Genomic DNA, 6073 nt, shown 5'->3' with positions numbered 1-6073 from the left:
AAAAAAGATTGCATGGAAAATCCATTTATTTAGATCTCCATATATCAATGTTCCTTAATATATTGATATTTCATATTCTTTTCCTTTTTCTTCATAAATGAGAAATTCATAATTTAATATTCTTTTCCTTTTCTTGTTTTTCGTATATGATATTTTTTTGGTAAATTCTTATATGATATTTCATATTCATTTGATATTCCTTAATAAATGCAAAATCCTTTTCCTCCAATACAAAATCCAAAAACACAGTATGTTCTTCATTTAAATTCTTCACTCCCTTCATATGCTCATATAGTGTGCAATCACGTTTAGCTCAACAAAATGGCCGAGGAGATTCCGGTACCAAACAAGAAGCTCCACGGCAAGGTGGCCATCGTCACCGGCGCCGCTAGCGGCATCGGTGAAGTCACGGCGCGCCACTTGGCTGACCACGGAGCTCGGATGGTGGTGATCGCCGACGTCCCCAAGACACCATGGGCCAAGAAGTGGCCGCAGCGATTGGCTCCGATCGCTGCACCTACATCCATTGCGACGTCACCGATGAGGATCAGGTCTGTTAGGAAGCTATTTGGTTAGCTGTCAAGTTTGTTTCTGTTTGTGCTGATAATTATCCCTATTTCTTAAGGAAGTGCTTGTAGTTTTGAATTCTATCTAGTCCATGATCCACGTTGTTAGTTAGTGTTAAACATGGGGTGCAATTTGTTTTATCTCTTTCCTTGTAAGGCTTATAAAGCCACCAATTTGCATTCAATAAAATAAGAAAGCATTCCTCCAGATTTGCAGAGCAGTTTTGTGTTTCAATTCTGTTCAACAATTCTGGTATCAGAGCACCTCGAGGGCCTGATTTTGAGAGATTAAAGAGAGTGAAACACTTGGTGAGTCTGAGTGAAACACGGACTAAGAGAGAAGGTGTTTGAGTGAAACACTAAGAGAAATAGTGCGTGAGAGATGGCAGCTGCCGAAGGGAGCAATTTTGCTCAACCATGTATTCCCAAATTTGATGGGGATTATGAGCATTGGTGTACGCTCATGGAGAATCTGTTGCGGTCAAAGGAGTATTGGGGCCTCATTGAAACAGGTTTCTCTGAGCCAGAAAATGGAGAGACTATGAATGTAGCTCAGAGGAAAACTTTGGAAGAATTGAGGTTGAAGGATCTCAAGGCGAAGAATTACCTGTTTCAGTCAATTGACAAGTTTATTTTGAAGACCATTCTTCAGAAGGACACCTCCAAACAGCTGTGGGATTCTATGAAGAGGAAATATCAAGGGAGCGTGAGAGTAAAGCGAGCTCATCTCCAGGCTTTGTGAAGAGAATTTGAGGTGCTAGAGATGAAAGAGGGAGAAACAATTACAAGCTACTTCTCAAGGGTCATGCTTGTGGCTAATGACATGCGCAATTATGGAGAGGACATGCTGGATGTGAAGATTGTTGAAAAGATTTTGCGCACCCTTACTGAGAAGTTCAACTATATTGTGTGTTCCATTGAAGAGTCGAAGGACATCGATACCCTTTCTGTGGATGAATTGCAAAGCTCATTACTTGTTCATGAGCAAAAGTTTCGGAAGAATGGAGGTGATGAACAAGCCCTGAAAGTTTTCTTTGAAGACACTGCTGGAGGCAGAGGAAGAGGTCGAGGAAGAGGACAGTTCAACAAGGCACTAGTTGAGTGCTACAAGTGCCACAAATTGGGGCACTTTCAATATGAGTGTCCTGATTGGGAGAAGAGTGCACACTATGCTGAGTTAGATGAGACTGAGGAGATGCTTTTGATGGCACATGCTGAGCTTGATGAGGTGAAGAGTGCAGAGTTGTGGTTTCTTGACTCGGGATGTAGCAATCACATGACAGGCAACAAAAATTGGTTCACAGACATGGATGAAGAGTATCGACAATATGTCAAGCTCGGAAACAACTTCAAAATGGCAGTAGTTGGGAGAGGTAATGTTAGATTGCATGTTAATGGAATTACACAAGTGATTACTAATGTGTATTATGTCCCTGAGTTGAAGAACAACTTGATTAGCATCGGACAGTTGACAGAGAAAGGAGTTTCTGTGTTGATTCAAAATGGAGAGTGTCGATGCTATCATCCAGAGAAGGGCATTTTGCAAACAAAAATGTCAACTAACAGGATGTTTGTATTCCTTGCAACCATGATGCCTAAAACCTCAACGTGCTTCAAGGCAGCCTCAGAAGATGAAACGCACCTTTGGCATTGTCGTTATGGCCACCTCAGCTTCAAGGGACTGAGAACCCTTCGTTACAAGAAAATGGTGAAAGGACTGCCTGAAATGAAGACCCCGAGCAAGCTATGCAAGGATTGTGTCACAGGCAAGCAACACAGGGAGCCCATATCGAAGAAGAGCATGTGGAGAGCCACACACAAACTACAATTGGTGCACTCTGATATTTGTGGTCCAATTACACCCTCATCAAGCAGTGGAAAGAGGTACTTGATTACTTTTATTGATGATTACAGTCGAAAGATTTGGGTAGCATTCTTGTCTGTGAAGTCTCAAGCTTTTGCTTCTTTTAAGAATTTCAAGAATATGGTTGAAAAAGAAATAGGGGCTCCAATTCAATGTCTTCGAACAGATAAGGGAGGAGAGTTCACCTCTCAAGAGTTCAGTTCATTGTGTAGTTCACATGGCATAAAAAGGCAATTGACTGCAGCTTACACTCCACAACAAAATGGAGTGGCCGAGAGAAAGAATTGGACCATTATGAATATGGTTCGAAGTATGTTGTCTGAGAAGCATGTTCCAAAATACTTCTGGCCAGAGGCAGTCAATTGGACCATTCACATTCTCAATCGGAGCCCTACCTTGGCAGTGAAGGAATTGACACCTGAGGAAGCATGGAGTGGCATGAAACCATCAGTCCATTACTTCAAAATCTTCGGCTGTGTTGCTCATGTCCACATACCAGAAGCTAAGAGAAACAAGCTTGATGATAAGAGCTTTCGGTGTGTGATGTTGGGGATGAGTGATGAATCCAAAGCTTATGGGCTTTTCGATCCAGCAACCAAACGAATTGTGATCAGCAAAGATGTAATATTCGAGGAAGATGAGTGTTGGGATTGGGAAGAAGTACAGAAGAGCTGAAGCTAGATGTATTAGATTGGGGAGAAAGTGAAGATGAAGACGGAGGAAATAATTCAGAAAGTGAAGATGAAGATGGAGGAAATGACAATTTAGAAGGTGGAGAAAATAGCAATACAGAAGGTGATCCAGTAGCAAGCTCAACTTCAAGTCAGTCTTCAGAAGATGTTCAAGAAGAAGGGAGGAATCGCAAACCACCTGACTGGATGAAAGATTATGTGAGCGGAGAAGGCTTGTCAGGAGGTAAAGATGTTCAAAACTTTGTGTTGTTTACCTCAGCATCTGACACATCTACATTTGAAGAAGCCATCAAAAGTGACAAATGGAGGACTGCAATGGATAATGAAATAGAAGCAATTGAAGAAAAATGGCACTTGGGAGCTGACTGAGTTGCCAACAGGAGCAAAAACTATTGGAGTCAAATGGATTTTTAAAACAAAGTTGAACGAAAATGGAGAGGTGGAAAAGTATAAGGCCAGACTTGTGGCAAAGGGGTACTCTCAGCAATATGGAGTTGATTACACAGAGGTATTCGCACCGGTGGCTAGATGGGACACTACCCGAATGGTAATTGCCCTTGCTGCTCAAAAGGGATGGAATGTGTACCAGCTAGATGTGAAAAGTGCATTCTTGCATGGAGAGTTAAATGAAGCAGTGTTCATTGATCAACCGCAAGGATATGTGAAGAAGGGTAATGAATTGAAGGTGTATAGGTTGAAAAAGGCCTTGTACGGCCTCAAACAAGCTCCACGAGCCTGGTACAGCCGCATCGAAGCCTATTTCATCAGAGAAGGATTTGAGAGATGTCCTTATGAACACACCTTGTTCGTGAAGCTAAGCGAAGGAGGTAATATTCTCATTGTTAGTCTTTACGTTGATGATTTGATATTTACTGGTAGCAATGAGAATATGTTCGTAGAGTTTAAGAAGTCTATGAAGAAAGAATTTGATATGTCAGACCTTGGTAAAATGAGTTATTTTCTTGGAGTTGAAGTGATTCAAAATGAGGAGGGAATTTACATCTGTCAAAGAAAATATGCGAGGGAGGTGTTAGAGAGGTTTGGCATGAAGGGGAGTAACTCGTCTAGAATCCCATTGTTCCTGGATGCAAGTTGATGAAAGATGAAAATGGTGTGAAGGTGGATGCTACAATGTATAAGCAGATTGTTGGTTGTTTGATGTACTTGGCAGCAACTCGGCCTGATCTTATGTATGTGTTAAGCTTAATTAGCAGATTCATGAGTTGTCCAACTGAGTTACATATGCAGGCAGTCAAAAGGGTGCTCAGGTATCTAAATGGTACAATTAATTTGGGGATTCTGTATAAGAGGAATGGAAATGAGAAGCTTGAGGCATACACAGATAGCGATTATGCAGGTGACATGGATGACCGGAGAAGTACTTCCGGGTATGTTTTTATGTTAAGCACAGGTGCAGTTTCATGGTCCTCTAAAAAGCAACCAGTGGTTACTTTGTCTACAACCGAAGCAGAATTTATTGCAGCTGCCTTCTGTGCGTGTCAAGGAGTTTGGATGCGAAGAGTTCTTGAAAAACTTGGTCATGTTCAGCTTGGAAGCACTAGTGTGTACTGTGATAATAGTTCCACCATAAAGCTTTCAAAAAATCCGGTGCTTCATGGTCGAAGCAAACATATAGATGTTCGCTTCCACTTTCTTCGTGACCTGACCAGAGATGGGACTATTGAGTTAACTCATTGCAACTCTCAGAATCAAATTGCAGATATCATGACAAAGCCTTTGAAGCTGGAAGTGTTTGAGAGGCTACGAGAGCAGCTTGGAATGTGTCCTATGCCAGACATAAACTGATTGCACAAGTAGAAGCAGTTTAAGGGAGGAAATGTTAGGAAGCTATTTGGTTAGCTGTCAAGTTTGTTTCTGTTCGTGCTGATAATTATCCCTATTTCTTAGGGAAGTGCTTGTAGTTTTGAATTCTATCTAGTCCATGATCCACGTTGTTAGTTAGTGTTAAACGTGGGGTGCAATTTGTTTTATCTCTTTCCTTGTAAGGCTTATAAAGCCACCAGTTTGCATTCAATAAAATAAGAAAGCATTCCTCCAGATTTGCAGAGCAGTTTTGTGTTTCAATTCTGTTCAACAAGGTCAAGTCTCTAGTTGACTCCACTGTTGAAAATTACAGCCAACTTGACGTCATGATTTGCAATGCAGGGATAATCGCCGGGTTGATGCAGACTGTGCTGGAGCTCGACCTGTCCGCGTACGACAGGGTGATGGCGGTGAACGTGCGCAGGATGGCGGCGTGTGTGAAGCACGCGGCGCATGCGATGGTGGGAAAGGGATTCAAGGGCAGCATAGTGTGCACGGCGAGCGTCGTGGCTAAGTCCGGGTCTAAGGTGAACACAGACTACTCGATGTCAAAGCACGCGGTGTTGGGGCAGGTGAGGTCAGCGAGCATGCAGCTAGCGGCGCGTGGAGTGAGGGTGAACTGTGTGTCGCCGGGTATGGTGGGGACGCAGATGGTGGCGGAGACTTTTAAGATTGGGGCGGAAGAGATGAAGGAGATGCTGGCGGCGGTTTATAAGGGAAGAGATGGGCCGTTGATGGAGAAACATGTGGCGGATGCGGTGGCGTTTCTAGCGTCGGAGGATTCGGCTTTCGTCACTGGCCATAATTTGGTGGTTGATGGCGGAGTTGGCACTGGCATGAATATCATATCGGCGTCGAAAGCTAATTAATCAAAATTATTGAAGTATCTGGTTTATCACCAGTTGACAACTTTCATTATTCTGCTCAGCATGCATAATTCATTATTTTGCTCAGCATGCATAATCAATAAGTTTAAACATGAAGATAATGAATAAACAGTTTTTCTTACTCTTGCTCTCTCGGATCATTTATATGCTTGTTACTGCTAAATAGAGGTACCCTTCCAACGAATTTTTCATCACTTTCACGCAGAAACTACTGCCATTTTCATGCCCTCTCTCTCTCTC

The 6073-nt window shown here is 42.5% G+C and overlaps 1 pseudogene; it reads left to right on the top strand.

Moving 5' to 3' along the window:
• Positions 1 to 321: 321 nt before the first annotated feature.
• Positions 322 to 5867, top strand: LOC101304578 (annotated as a pseudogene).
• Positions 5868 to 6073: the final 206 nt, after the last annotated feature.

Source organism: Fragaria vesca, linkage group LG5 (genome assembly GCF_000184155.1).
Source record: "Fragaria vesca subsp. vesca linkage group LG5, FraVesHawaii_1.0, whole genome shotgun sequence".
Taxonomy (NCBI): Eukaryota; Viridiplantae; Streptophyta; class Magnoliopsida; order Rosales; family Rosaceae; genus Fragaria; species Fragaria vesca.
This window is presented reverse-complemented; position numbering and strand designations above follow the sequence as displayed.